Below are 15,950 nucleotides of genomic sequence, written 5' to 3' on the forward strand. Positions count from 1 at the left end.
AAATACTTCTTGGTACACAGTGCACTACTTTCACGAACATAATGCTGAAAAACAGCAAATATTCACACACACAGTTCTTGTTGCAGTGTATAAATGAGTTCCACTGAAGAAATGGTGACATACAATACTTCTCAACAGTTAAAAGTTCAATATGTATTGAATTAATGGATATATGTAATTTAATGGTTCAATATATAGATTTGTTGTTCATCTGTAAAAGGTGACAAGTTCATCTGTAAAGATGGTTTGATGGACTTCAAAATGGACAGAAAGTGCAATATTTGGATGTCTCATTAATAGGACTGAAATATAGTTGTTAGAATATCAAATTCATAGAAAATTTCAAGGATTAGGTTATAACAAATTTAATTGAGAGGCTATGATGAGTATTACCTTAAAAGAAAGTTTAAAAATATTCAGGATCACTGTGGAGTCTTCTGTTCTTGTGGTATAACAACTTCTCAACAGTTCTTCATCCTAAAGTGTGAAAAGCATGCAAAAGATATGACACAGTCTATAAGATTTAGGATGTTTGCTTGTAAGTTAGCATAGGTACATTTACACCCCAAGATGACTCTAAAGAATGATTCCTCGTTTAGATTGCAAATGTTGGAGGTGTGATGGGGAAGAAAGAGGTATCTGGGGACATATTGTTAGGGAGTGTAATAAGTTGGCAGACTAAAAAATTCCCTGCAGACTACTCTGTCAGAAATAGTAGGTGAGGAAATTGGTGTAACTAAGGAATTTTTTTTTTTTTGAGCAGTGCTATAGGATCGGAATTGCTGAGATGCACTCCTAAAACCAGTCAAAGCAACCACTCCCACTCCCGACTCCACAAATGACAAGGACATTGCCTCCCAATTCAATCACCACTTCACACAGAATTCATCTTAACACTATCCTCCCAACTATCCAAAAACCACCCTATATATAACCCAACCAAATGTCCTGACATCATCCCATTCTTTACACTCTCACCCATTCCCACCTCAACAATTAAAAAACATCTCCTAAAACTGAAACCTAGCACCCTTGCCCCTTACAATCTACTAGCCAACTTCCTAAAAATAGCAATAGCTGCTGAATATTTATCCTACCCTATTTCTATTCTTATAAATCGCTCCATACAAGAAGCATATGTCCCACAGCTATGGAAGGTATCATACATTATTCCACTACATCAAGGTGAAAACTCTTATGAAAACTCAAATTATCGCCCTATTGCCATTTTATCCCCCTTATATAAAATACTAGAGAAATGTATACATTCTCATACCATCTCCCCTCCCCCACACAGCATGGCTTCTGACAACACCATAGCACAACCACCACTCTGCTCTCTTTCACCAATCTGATCAACCAACATACAAATAATAACTTTACATCTGCAATATTTCTAGACCTCTCCAAAGCATATGACATGGTTTCACATTCCTTACTACTAGACACCCTGACATCCCTATCCTTTGTCCCTTCCACTATAGCCTCATTTAAAAGCTATCTGTCAAATAGGCAACAATCTGTCCAATGGCAAAGTGTACTATCCCCCCTTACTCCCAACTACCATAGGTGTACCACAAGGCTCCATTATTAGGCCCACTTTTCTCCATATTTAACAATAATCTCCATACCACCACATGGCATGCTTCACTTATACAATACGCTGACAAATGAACTCTTACCTGTTAAGCTCCATCACTTCCCACCCTACAACAACTCAACCAGGAATCCTTTAGCTCTGTGGAAAGTTGTATCATTCAGAAATTTATCCTAAACCCTAATAAAACCAAATTACTACTTTTCACCCCCCCAAAAAAACATTTACACCCCTCTATCCTTCACTATCTCCTCCAAAAATGGCACTACTATCTCTCCCTCTGACCATACCAAATTCCTAGGAGTTGAAATTGATAAAAATCTACACTTCGACGTCCACATTTCACAAACCATCAAAAAAGTCCATAAAAAATGGGAACACTATATAGGCACAGGAAATCCCTCTCGAAACAAGCATGGATTACCCTAGCCCAAACTCACCTCTTGTCTACCCTACTGTATGCTTCTCCAATTCTTACCCAGGTAAGAAAACTTGACCTTGCCAGACTTGAATCATGTTATAATAAAATCACCAAGTTTGCAAACAACTCCATCTTTAGAACCCACCATTGCTAGGCTCTAAGGGAACTGCAATGGCTGGAACTTCCCCAGCTACTAACCTATCACCAATTAGTCATTGCCTACGATGTGGTAACACATCGAAAAAAAACCCTGCACTAGGCCAACTTCTCACCCACTATAATACAAATCGTCCTTCCCGATCTTCCGACAAACTCCTCTGTATCTCTAGGGCTAACACTACTGCAGGAAAAGCACTGATCTCCCACTCCATAGTTTCAACCTGGAATAATCTTCCTCCTGCTCTGATTTCTGCCGCTACCTCTTCTCACTTTAAAAACTCACTTAGAACACACAAAGAATAAGTGGCTATGCCCATGTATTACATAAGTCCTCAAATTATTCCACTTATATACCTCACTTCCTAATATACCTACTGTAACACATATTAGTCTAGGTCTTCTCCTAATGCTGATTGAATTTGTATACTTATTCTGTTATTAACCATGTGTAAATATTTTTTCCTGTATACATAGGTCTTATGTCTTCTGCTGTATACTGTACTTTAACATACTGTTTGAAAATTCTCTGTATACTGTATTTTAACATATTGTGCAAAATTTTACTTACTATGGAGCTTTTCTCCCCGGGCCTCCGATGAAAATGGACCTGTGTCCAGTTGGACCATCCCATTTAACAAATGTAAAATAAATAAATATAATAGTTGCGGATATTAATTCTGGTGTCTGCCAAAAAAGCAATTACTAGAAAACGAAAATCAAAGTTTAAACCAACCGTATTAGAAATAGTGAAAATAATAACTGCTATAAAAGAACTAGAAATGGGATCTTTAGACAAGGGTAGGAGCAAATTACATAGAAAAAATGGAAACAATACATACAGAATAATGTTTTGGATGAGGAGTGAGGTTTAATGGATGGCAGGAATTGAATGAGCTATGTAATGTTCGATTGACAATGACTGTTGTACCCAGTGCTCCATCCCTGAAGGGAATGTGCATTTTTAACATTACATTGGGGTATTTCATTGTTGACTAATGGCTGGTCCTACACAAACAGGCAAGAATTAATACCAAAACAAGCACGGTTCTATAAGGGTTGCATATCAGTTTTAAAGAAATGGTAAGAAGCAAAGGATGAATGATTCCTGGTTTGTCAGCATCTGTTCACTAGTTGTGGGCTTGTGTCTTCTTATGACTGGTATCTTTCTTCTCTTGCTTCCTGAATTCCCTAGTGCATTTGATGCCTTAACAAACTCTACCAACATTTACAGCTGAACACACATGCCTGCTGTTATTTTAAAAATCTAACTTCCGCTTTCTTTAGTACTCTGCAAGCAATAAAATAAAAACACAGATGGCAATGGCCACACACTGCAAAGATAAAAATAAAAACAAATCAAGTGCAACACAGTCAAAAACTTATTTTAAACAAGAAACATCTTTAATATCATGTATGACATAGGCAATCTTACAATTATATAAATGAAAACAAACCATACTGACAACTCCAGTTGCAAACATTATACATTACAAATCATGTTGATACAGTTGCAAACATTATACATCGCTTATCCATCCAGTCACTGACAGTCAAACATTACATAACTCATTCAAATCTTGGTTTCTTTTTAAACCTCATTCCTCCTCTGCAAGTATCAATCCCACAGTTCTCATGTTTCCTATGTAATTTGCTCCTACCCTTTTCTAATGATCCCAATTCTAGTTGTTTTATATCTGTTAATATATTTGCTACTTCTAGTAAAGTTGGTTTAGATTTTGATTTCCATTTTCTAGTAATTGATTTTTTGGCAGCCACCATAATTAGATTCAACAAGGCCTTACTATGTGTAGGCAATTCAGATTCTGTATCATAGCTCAAAAAATAAATTCCTTAGTTATACAAATTTTTCACCTAGTATCTCTGACATAGCCATCTGCAGGGAATCTTTAAAATCTACCAACTCTTTACACTCCCAGAAAATACGTTCCCAGTTACCTCTTTCTTCCCATTCACACCTCCAACATTTGCTGTCTACCTGAGGAAAAATTCTTTGGAGTCTACTTGGGCTATAAAAATAACTATGTAAACGCTTCCAAGCAAAGATTCCAAATTTTCTAGACTTTGTTGCATCTTTGGGAGACAAACATACATCTCCCATTGCTTCTTTGTAAATTGCTTACGCAATCTTTCTTCCCAACCCTTTCTAACCTCCTCTGACTGATTCTTATAGTTAAATAAAAACAAAACTAAACACAATGGCTTTGAACTAAGACTAAGAGACAGTTAACAAATAGGATTTATGAGCATTATTATGCCATCAAAAAGAGGAATTTAGACAATGCATTATTTAAGCACACCCTGGCATGCCCTGAGAGTAAAAAAAAAATATTTTGCAGTAACTGATCACATTCCCAGTGATTTTAATTGGGACAGAGAAGGGGAACTCGATTACAGGGAGTTAAAATGGCAAATTTTGTTAAATGCCTGTAAAGTAGCTGGATTAAACAGTGGAGTTAATTATAAAGTTGTTTTAAGAAAAGCTTATAATGACAAATGTAAATGTTTTAGTATGTTATTTTTTCTAGGATGTTTAGAAATGTTTACAGTAAATAGGAAGTGATTTTTAACAACTATTTAAACCTCTGAATTTTTTGAGGGTTTACTGAAGTTTGCTGCCGATTGATGTGATAGTTTTAAACTAAGTGTTTAAAGATGGTATGTAATTAAAGTGCTTGTTCTGAAGAAGGCCACTGTATCTGGCTGAAAGTGCTAAACCTGTGGTAATAAACTTATTGAGGAGACTTCCAGTGCCAGTGCTCATTTTTACTTTAGTTTTTGATTCTTATAGTTACCATGCAATATTTTATATGCTCTACTAAGTATTCATTTTTTAATGGCAGCTTCTGTTCTAGATTCTACTAAAAATTCTACCAGTGCTGGTCTTTCATTTAGGACCCCCTTATTTCTTAATCTTTGCCTATACACTGATATCAATCTTTGATAGGGAAGGCAATCTCTAACCTTCAAGACACAAAGTTTTGGTGTCTTCCCAATCTATTATCTTTCCCTCTACAGTTATTTGCTCCCAATACCTTGGTTCCGTTGCCATTTTTCTCCAATAAATTCCAGCCCCCCCCCTTTCCCAACTGACTGCATCCCTAATTGAAGTCATCCCTATTGGCAGAATCTCCTTTCTCCATTCCTCTGTTAGCTTAGTTGCTAGAATAATTTTTGCTGCTTTATGAATATAATATTCTGTATGATTGTTATTCTCCTTAAAGGTCTGAATACAAATCCCCGGTTTCTCCTTGTTTCTTGTGCTTCCCCCCAGTTTCATCATCATCATTTTCCACTTTGAATTATAGTTTTCTGCTTGAGTTAAGTATAGGAGCCTTAACTGTGTTGCTCTGAAATACTCCTTTTAATTGGGAAATCCCAATCTGTCTTGTTCTATTGGAAGAATTTGTTTATTCCACTTGACTCAAGATTTGTCAGTCCTACTAAATAATTCTTATTACGACTTAACTATACCTCCCCTTTCTTTTATTTCCACCCTATTTTTAAACTTCACTTTAATTTTATCCCACTCCCTAGCTCTATTTTCAGAAGAAATATCTTCTCTAACAGCGTCTGAATCATTTCCACTAACCATTCCTTAAATTCCTCTATTTTCAACAAACAGGTGGGAAAGCATCAGCATCTCATTTTTATTTCAGTATCCTATGTTTTCATTTTAGAATGAGTATAACCTGAAATTATTTGGTATGTATCAAATTCTTACCAATTAAATGCACACGTTCCTGTGAAACATAAAATCTGTCTAACCAAGCCCAGTTTTTGTATATGAAAATTCACTCCAAACTCGGAGCACTGAATTCACATCTTCCATGCCAAACATTTTCATAAATTCCCTTCTGGGACCCCCAGACACAGCTTCAATGTTGCAGATCAAGTTCCAGTCCCCACCTATAAGTAATATTCCTTGCCGAAAGCTGATCATTTCTCCCAGAATTTTCTTAAACTCCATTATAGCAGTTTTTGGTGGAATATAAACACACACCAGTGTAATCCTCCTCCCTTGCCAGTTGCCCCTTAGTCCTCTTCTAGCACTATTAGAGCTCCTCTTGCAATTAATATAAGTACTCTGCTTTTCCTTTGCCCTAGGTATTCCACTGAATAGCCATCCTGAAAACTGTTCTTTATCAAATACACATGTTCAGTTCTTTCTAAGGGTTTCTCCTGTAGCATAGCTATTTGCACTCTACATTTTTAAAATAGTTCACTACTCTTTCTTTTTTGGTATTTATCTGTGATGCAATCCAGATTTAAAGACATTACAGAAAGCATCATTTTCTTAAAAAGTTATTATTCCCACCTTTTATGTTTTGTTAAATGTCTGATTCCAGCTTTTGTGTTAAATGCATATATGGTTTGGCAGGTTAATCTTTTATACAGTTGCTTCTTGTCATCTCCACTTGAGCCCATGTCACATCTTAAAAAAACTTTTTGTTTTACTTAAAGCCCTCAGACAAAACACACCCCTAATAACCCCTAATACCTACAAACTTAACACAAAAAACTATGTACGTTTCAAATATTGAAGTTTTATCCTCCTAACAGGAACAAATGTTAAAACTGACAGCCACACACAAAGACTTGAGATAACCTAAAAGAAAGGTTATCCACGTTAAGACATATGGTATAGCCTGCGCTTCTAAGTGCTGACTGGCTTTGTCTTACATTTATAGCTGTCGCAGCTTGGAAATACTTGCATGCTTTCAGAAAATATTTTCTCCAAGTCATTCCTCTATCAGATTGTCTTCAAGAGACATGTGAACCAGACTCAAAACTGCCAGATATACATTTGTTTACTAGAAAAAAACTCTTAACAACAGTCAATATTCTTTCATTTACTTGCTCTCTCTTACAACCTGTTACTAGATTAAGATAATGGCCTTGAGCCAGTCATTCCCCTATGCAATAATGACATTTTCATGCTCTTTTAACCACGTTTTCTTCCTTTTTTACACTGCAGTGTCTACATTTCTTAAAATTGAAGAAAGAAGGAAGAAAGACAAAAAAAGCAGGTGCACCTATTTACATTAGTATCCCCATTACACTTAAAAATAACTGAGAAAACTAATTTATATCATGCAAAGAAAATCATACACTATTAAAATAGCACCATTAAGAAAAAATGTTTACTTACAGTTAACTTTCTCTCTCCTCTTCCTCTCTCCTAAGTACTTTTCTGAACATTAATGACATGAAGTAGGACATTTGCTTTAGAATCCCCTTCAAATTTAAAGTCCAAAAAAAAGTCCAACATTTCCAGGTTTTCTTGCTTTGTAATCCCACATTTATCAACTTCCAAGTTACTGGTTTTATTCTTGTTCATCTCCATTTCCAAAATCCTGTCTTTGCTTCATTTCCAATGTATTCACAACTATTCTTGTTGATTCTTGTGTTTTTTTCCTTCTCTCAAGCATTTTCCATTGAAACGTTGGAAAATATTTCACTGGCACAGTCTCTCTGTGGTCTTATTACCAGAAGAACAAGAAGCAAAATCTCCTGTTTCACGGCTCATTTTTGCTGGATAAACTTTTGTATTTCTTCCTTAGCATGTACTTCATCAAAATGATTTTGTCCCTACAGGGAAAAATATTTTGAAGATAGCTGGGTACAGCAGTTTAAAACTCATGCCTTCTTCTTGACATTTACTTTAATAATGGAATAAACTTATGCTTCTTTTTCCTGAGTAGTCATTCTCCACAAACACTCTGATGTCTCCCCACTTTTAATACTTTGTCCTTCTGCCACAGTTTTGTCAGAATCAACTTCTGCTGGTAAGATTGCATCTTTACTATTAAAGGTCAAGGTTGGATTCTCATGCCAGGTTTGGAGTATACACCTGATGTGAACTTTCAATTAACAAATGCTGTTGTGGAATACCAGTCCAGTTGCTTATTTGTGCTTTCATAAAATTAATACAGTCTGTTCCCTTCCAGCTTCTCTGGTACAGCAGAAAATCTCAGGTTTTCCCTATGTGTTCTGTCCTATATTCTATTATTTTTTTAAAATACCTCTTCTTGTGCAGTCTCGTATTCAGCCAGTCTTTTCTTCATTTTAATCTCTGAGTTTTGCAGTTTTATCATCTTATCTGAATATCTGTTTAAGGCTTCTTCCATTTTTTCCAGCTTTTTGTTTGAGTTGATATACTCCATCAGTGTTTTATTTATTTTAATCAGGTCTGCATGGAGTTGCTTTACATTTTCCTCTAGGTTACTGGAAGTCAAGTCTGGAGATTGCATTGCTTTTTGCTTCCCAGTCAGTAGAGAAATACCATGATTTTGCAGCTGATTTTCCTTCAGGTCCTCTGTTTCTTTTTCCTGGCATCCAGGCAATGGACTTACTCAGAAATTTAGGTCCACTGGCTTTCTCTGCTAAGTTACTGTTTTCACACTGGGAGAGCTAGAATTAAGCTGTTACTCAATGTGAAGCTGTATTGGAAGTCACAGTTGGAAACTTGTCAAGAATAAGCACTTTCATCAGAACCTTAAGGACTTTATCAGATTTCTCAGATGAAAGCTCTTATTCCTGGCACCAATCAATAAAGTTTTCAACCATGTTTACACTTGGTTTGTGCATTTAACCCAGACCTGCAGTAACACCAGTTTTTTTGAAGTTTTACTAAGTATTTTTGTCTTCCAACCTTGAAGGTGCCTGTGCACTTTAATATGAACTCCTTACTATCATTCATGCTTATCTGTGTATATGTGTGTGTATATGTGTATATATATATATATATATATATATATATATATATATATATATATATATATATATATATAGTCTTTGAAGTCTTACACTACTGCATATGGAAAAACACTATGAGGGGATGCAGAAAAAAGGTATGGGCTGCTTAGGGCCAGTGAACACAAAAAGGCAGGGAACGAGCTTTTGGATTTCAAAGGAAAAGTGTTACATAAATAAAGTTGTGGATTTTACTGCTGTGGCTTCCTGTCAGTTGGTATTTGAATTTGGATTGTCTGTTGTTATGCCTGACTGTTTTTAGTTATTGGTTTGCATTGAATTCAATGCTATGTCATCTGCAGATATGGGCACACAACAGTTTAGAACATTTTAAAAAAATGCATGCATGCATGCATCTGGAGCATTTCTCCCCGGGCCTCCACTGAAAACAGGCTCTGTGGAACCTAGTCGGACTTTCCCGGTCAACAAATGATAAATAAATAAATAAATAAAATGTTTAGCCGTAGCATGGGGAATTTAACACTACTGATACAACAGCTTTCTCAGCAGCTTACACAACATCAATTGAGTCGGCCAGATGGACATGCATCTGGACTTGGTTCATCCAACAAATTCCTGTGATGAGAATAGGCTTTTTTGTGAACAAACGATTTTGTTCATCACTCCAGGACAACAGAGTGGTTCAGAACCAAAAGGACTGTCAACTAATGGGAATGGGAATATGACTAAGAAATGGCTTGATGTTGGTTTGGGAAGACAGTAACCCCATTTAATAAGAGTTTTACCTTTACTGAGGGTGGGGCTGGCTCCAGTGCTAATTTGGATACACTATTTAAGCAGTTTGAGAGACTGGTGATTAAATATAGGAAACTGCAAGCAGAGAATGGCTATTTGTGTGAAAATACTGGATTAGGTAGGGTCCCGATGGGGTTGTGTTGTTGGAAGTACCCCACAGACCTTGCATGTGGGTCTGATCTGCATAAAGAATTATTGATTCTTTTTTTATCAGCATGGGTGTGAGTTTATAAAAGTGCTAAACAATGACAATGTGAGAATGATGGAAAGTATGACAGCGGAGATTAAAAAGATGAATGCTGCCATCACTAGTGATCTATTGTTTGAATTCAGACCAGATATAACAATATTTATGGTACAGTGGATTCACTTGTTAATGAGTTAAAAAAAATTCAAAAACTAAAATGTGGCAACAGTGACTATGAGAAATGTAAAGCTTATCCCCAAGTCACAGGCCTGTGTTTTGGATTCCAGACAGCTAATTTTCTACGCGAGGCAGTAATTTGAACCCAGTAATGAATAAGACTCTGGGGACTTTAATCAAGCTGCTCCTTGAGAACATCAGGCCCCCCTGAGGAGGTACAAAAGGATCCAGAATCATCCAGTATCAGCATCATGTGGTATCGGGATACGGTATACCTGTCCACAATAAATGGGAGGCCCATCATCAAAAAAATGACGGGAATCACAGCTAGAAAAGTCATCGGACTTGATTACACTGAATCAGGAATATAATTTTAAGGTGTACAATTATACTGATGTGACAGTAATCATTTGTGGATGTTTTTTTTTCAAAAGGATTTAGATTTGTATCTACTGCAAGGGCAAAGTTGGTTGATGTTCTCAGTGATTTGAAATTGGCAGAAAATTGAAGTTTTGCTTGTATTTTTCTAATGCAGGAGGTTTTAAAAATGACACTCCCTTAACAAGATCATTTAATCCCCCACTCAACCCTATTTTACAGTTATTTGAACATATCTGCAAATTTGATATTTGGGAACATTTAAGGAATAAATCAAACTCCTGTTGGTTCAATGTGGACCCTAAACAACAAAATTTACTTAGATGAATCCGATTAATGAAATCAGATAATGGAGGGGGTAGTGGTCAAGAGTTCTACTAATTATAAAAAGATGTCAGTGATTTTATATGATGAAGCTTATGAGAAAGTGTCACAAAACGAAATGCATGTTGCATACAAGAGAACTGACTGTTTAAAAGTTATGCTGATTATCAATATTTAAAGGTGGATCACCATCTGGCACCCACAATTTTTGGTTTTCTGGTAGTCCATAAGAACTTGACTGATCCCCATTATGACCAACAGTTGATGCTAGGGTGTCCAAGATATATCCATTGGTTAAATACATAGACTTCAAATTAAAAGATTTTGTTTTGTAGTCTGGATTATCCAAAGATTCATGGGATTTTCTTACTAGAATTAAACAGGGGTTATATGATTAGAATGTCATCTTTGTTGCAGTCAAAGTTAAGGATCTGTTTTTAGTAATACAACACAAGCTACACTTGGAATGGTATTTGGAACTTATTGGGACTCAATCTTATTCTGACTTTGTAGGATATTATTTTGACGTATAACTTTACATATTTTGAGGGGCTTTATTATAGGCAAAATGAGGGGGCAGCCATGGGCGCTACATGCTCCCCTATTTTTGCCAATATTGTTGTGGCTACCTGAGAAACAAAATGTGTATTCGATTTGGCTTTTGCAAAATCATGGCCTTTCTATATCTTGATGATATCTGTATTTTTTTGGATTGACCATCCAGATAAAATAGATGACTTCTTAAGTATCAATGGTACTATGTCATTTCTCAAATTTACATCATCGATATCGTTATATGCACTACATTACTTTAATACTGAATTAAGGAGGGGCCTGTAACAAAATATTTAGGTCATATATATATATATATATATATATATATATATATATATATATATATATATAGGAAACCAACTTATTCCAACTCTGTGTTGCATTTTGATAATTGTCATTCATGGTCTCAGAAGAAGACTGTTGATAACAGATTGTTACAGCAGCTAGAATGGTTTCGGAACCGGAGGAATTATTATTTTTTTTTTTTTAATGTAACAAGCTTAACGGTATGAGTATGAGTAGAGGTTACCCTGAAAGCTTTGTTAGTAATATTACTAGTGAGGTTATGCAGAAAAGAGGATCAGGATTTTTTAATATTTTATTAGGGACAAATCCCTTGGAGAATTTGAGTCACACTAGTAATTCATCCAATTATAATACATCATCAGCCGTTATAACGACTTTTAGTGTAGATTACACGGGTATTAAAATGTTATGAAAAAATTGGCGCATTTTGAACTATTTTGAAGGGATTATAAAAAAGCTTGGGTCATCCCCAAAATTCAGGACAAGAAAGGGTACATGTCTGAAGAAGATGGCCGAATGTGCTGGCCCTATTACCGATGTGGAGGGCAACTATAAATGCAGTAGTTCTAATTACTGTAAATACATTTTTGAGGGAAGCAGAAGCACCTATTGGGGATGTTATGATTAATCCCAACTTCTGATGTAATTATGGGACCAAAGGACTTGTTTATACAGCACTTTCTCAACACTGTAAAGAATTTAATATAGGGAAAACAACAAGATCCCTTAGAGAGCGGATTTATGAACATATGTACAATACTGGTAACCGAGATAATAATAATGCAGTAGCTAAACATTCAAGGGACTTTGAGTCATAAGTTTTTATCTTTTGCTGTAGAAAAACCTACTGCTAACCCTGAGGTGGTTACTGACTAGAGGTGGTGTTGCTGACTTGCATTTGGAGGTCCATGTGCTGTTTCGGCAAATCAAAATGAATAGAGGTGTATTTCCTGGACTTAAATGGCATTAATTGTATTTAAAGATGAAATCTTTAGGTTTACAATACATACTTTAGGTGATTTGTTTATTTTGTATTTAAGCCTAGCCATGCATCAAAAATCTCTGACGAATTCTGATACCCTTGATAAGTGTAAGCATGGGCCTGGGAGATGAACCATTTACAAGTCACCTGTTTGCATCAAAGACATAGGTGCCAAACCAGGGATGATGAATTTCCAGTCTCCCATCCAATTGTCCAAGTTGCACTTGAATTGGATTAGGGAGGAACTCTGCTTCACATGGATGGGGAGCCTGTTCCATAGACAGAGTAGTCTCTGTGATACATACCATCTATCTCTCCAGCAAGTCCTATTTATATCACAGGCAAGGTTTAAGTCTTTAGAACGGGTAATTCTGGTACTGTCTGTTTTGTGGATATGCATGAGGTCCATAAGAATGGGGGCTAACAATGCCCTGTATGCCAGGCATAGATCTCCCCTCAAAAGCCTGTAGGAGACAGAATACAGGGATAGGGCCTTGAGGCTGCCTGCATAGGACACATTACTTATGCCCTGTATTCTTTTAGTGAGGAACCTCTGTAGACATTCCAGTTGTTGGATATGCCTTTTAAAAACTGGGAGTAGAATTCAATTGATTACTGTAATCATATGACTAATGGAATGGTTATTTAAGGGAATGGCTTTACATATGTATTACTGTGTAGTAGTTTTGGATTTAAAAAAAGAAAGCACTAAATAAAGTTGTGGATTTTACTGCTGTGGTGCTCTATCAGTTGACATTTGAATTTGGATTGTCTGCCATTACTCTTGATTGTTTTTGGTTATCAATAAAACAAAAACACAGATGGCAATAACCACACACTGTAAAAATGAAAATAAAAACAAATCAAGTGCAACACAGGTGAAAACTTTACTGAGTGGTGCCAAGAATAAGCATTTTTGTCTGAACCGTAAAGACTTCATCAAATTCCTCAGATGAAAGTGCTTACTCCTGGCACCAATTGATAAAATATTTGGCCATGTTACACTTAATTTGTTTTTACTTTGCAACTAACCCATACCTGCACTAACACCATTTTTGTGGAGTAACTATTCTTAACTAACAGTGTACCATTAATTAACATTCTACTGAGTATTTTTTTGTCTTTCAACATTGAAGGTGCCTGTGTACTCTTATCTGAACTCCTTACTATTATTCATGCTTATATGTATATATGGTCTTTGAAATGCTGCATTATTGCCTATGGCAAAGTACTATGAGGTGATGCAGAAAAGTACAGTTGTGTACACTTACCATAAATGTAGATGCAGGTTGCCCTCGGTCGGCCTGATTAATAAAGTCTTGGGTCCTGCATCGGTTGCTGTCCCTTCTTCCATGACATCAGGGGTATAAAACATGCAGCCGACACCATTACATCAGTTTTTCTTGCCCCAGATGTCAGGTGCCCCCCAAATGGGGAGCTATATATATATATATATATATATATATATATATATATATATATATATGTGTGTGTGTGTGTGTGTGCGTGTATAATTTAAAACACAAAGCATATACCTCCAAACAAAAGCAAATACACCAAAAAGGCTTTTAATCATAGTAAAAGAAAGGAGAGGCATAATTAGAGAAAAGCAGGGGGCTGGAGGGAGGTTAACCAGGACTGCAACAGTGAATACACTCGACATCTACATTTATGGTAAGTGTACACAACTGTACTATGTTCTTCGTGTTTCACTGTTGCAGTCATTACATTTGGGTAGAATCCCAAAGCTATGGTTGGGAGGATGGATTTATACAGCATTAGGAGCAGCTATAAGGCCCTGAAGGACAGCAGTGGCAAAGCCTGCTCTGGATTTAGAGAAGAGAGGTAAATGGTAATGTTTGGTGAACGTATGAACTGAGCTCCAGGTAGCTGTTTCTAGAATGTCTCTGGTGGGAACCCCTCTGAGAAAGGCTGCAGAAGTAGATGCAGCCCTGGTGGAATGAGATCTGATCCCCTTGGGGACAGGTTTACCATGGTGCATATAGCAGAAACAAATACAATGGCTTATCCATTTGGAAATAGTCTGCTTTGAAATAGCCTTTCCCTCTCCTCCTGCAGCAAATGCCACCAATAGTTGTTCAGATTTTCTTAGAGATTTTGTCCTGTTTAAGTAGAATCTTAGTTGCCTGTGTACATCCAATGAATGCAGAATTCACTCACCCTTGTTTTGTGGATTGGGAAAGAAAGTTGGCAGGTGAAGATTAAGAGCCACACTGGATACCACTTTAGGCATAAAGGATGGATTGGTCCTGAGAGCCACCCTGTCCGGATAAAAAAAATAATGAAAGGCTCCACTGCCAAAAGAGCCTGTAATTCTGAAATTCTTCTAGCTGAAGTGACTGCTAAAAGAAAAGCTGTTTTCCAAGAGAGAAATTTTAGGTCCGCAGTAGCAGCTGGCTCAAAAGAAAGTAGAGTGAGTTTTTCCAAAACAAAACTGAGGTCCCATGCAGGAGTTGGTGCTCTCCTGGGAGATCTTAAATTGTTGGCCCCTCTGAGATGCTGCTTTAGCACAGGATGAGAGAAGAGGGGAGGTTCTGTGTTGTAATGAGCTGAAATGGCAGATGCATGGATTTCTATGGAAGAAAAAGCTAGGCCCTTGTGAAGCATCTCAGTTAAGTATTGCAGAATCTGAGGAATATTGGGCATTGCTGTGCTTAATCCTTGTGCTTGGTTCCAGGCACATAATCTTTTCCATTTGTCAGCATAAGATTTTCTGGTACTAGGCCCTTCTAGCCTCCAGAATGACATCCATCACAGGTTTGCTGAGAGATGCCAAAGGTGAAATCAGTTGATGAGCCACGCTGCAAGATTCAAAGTTTGGAGTTGAGTGTGCAGAATTTGGTAGTTCTGCTGAGACTGTAGGTAAGTTGTCTGAGGCAGGTGCCACAGAGGAAGGTGCGACACATTGTGCAGGAGCGGGTACCAGTGTTGGCGAGGTCAGTCTGGAGCAATCAGAATAATTTTTGGTTTGTCCTGTCTGAATTTTAGTAGGACTTTGGAGAGCACAGGCAGAGGGGGAAAAGCACAGACTGATAGGTTTTTCCAGCTGAATGATAGAGCATCTACTTTCCAAGCTTTTTTGTGATGAATTCTTGTACAAAATTTGTCCAACTGATAGTTCTGGGGTAAGGCAAAAAAGATCTATGTCTGGGCTCCCCCATTTGCGTATCAACATGCTGAAAACTTGTGGTCCCAGTTTCCATTCGTGTGGGTCCATAAGATTTCAGCTTAGTTCATCTGCCAGAGTATTTAGCTTTCTTGGCAGGAATTCAGCTTGTAGATGTATTTGATAAGTCAAGGCCATGTTCCACAA

General features: G+C 36.9%; 1 protein-coding gene across 2 annotated transcripts in view; it reads right to left on the bottom strand.

The window, feature by feature from the left end:
• Positions 1-15,950, bottom strand: part of CCZ1 (CCZ1 homolog, vacuolar protein trafficking and biogenesis associated) — a 1,119,178-nt gene that overhangs the window by 290,016 nt on the left and 813,212 nt on the right. The gene's annotated exons all lie outside the window — the stretch shown is intronic.

Source organism: Protopterus annectens, chromosome 12.part0, assembly GCF_019279795.1.
Source record: "Protopterus annectens isolate FY-2018-M chromosome 12.part0, PAN1.0, whole genome shotgun sequence".
Classification (NCBI taxonomy): Eukaryota; Metazoa; Chordata; order Ceratodontiformes; family Protopteridae; genus Protopterus; species Protopterus annectens.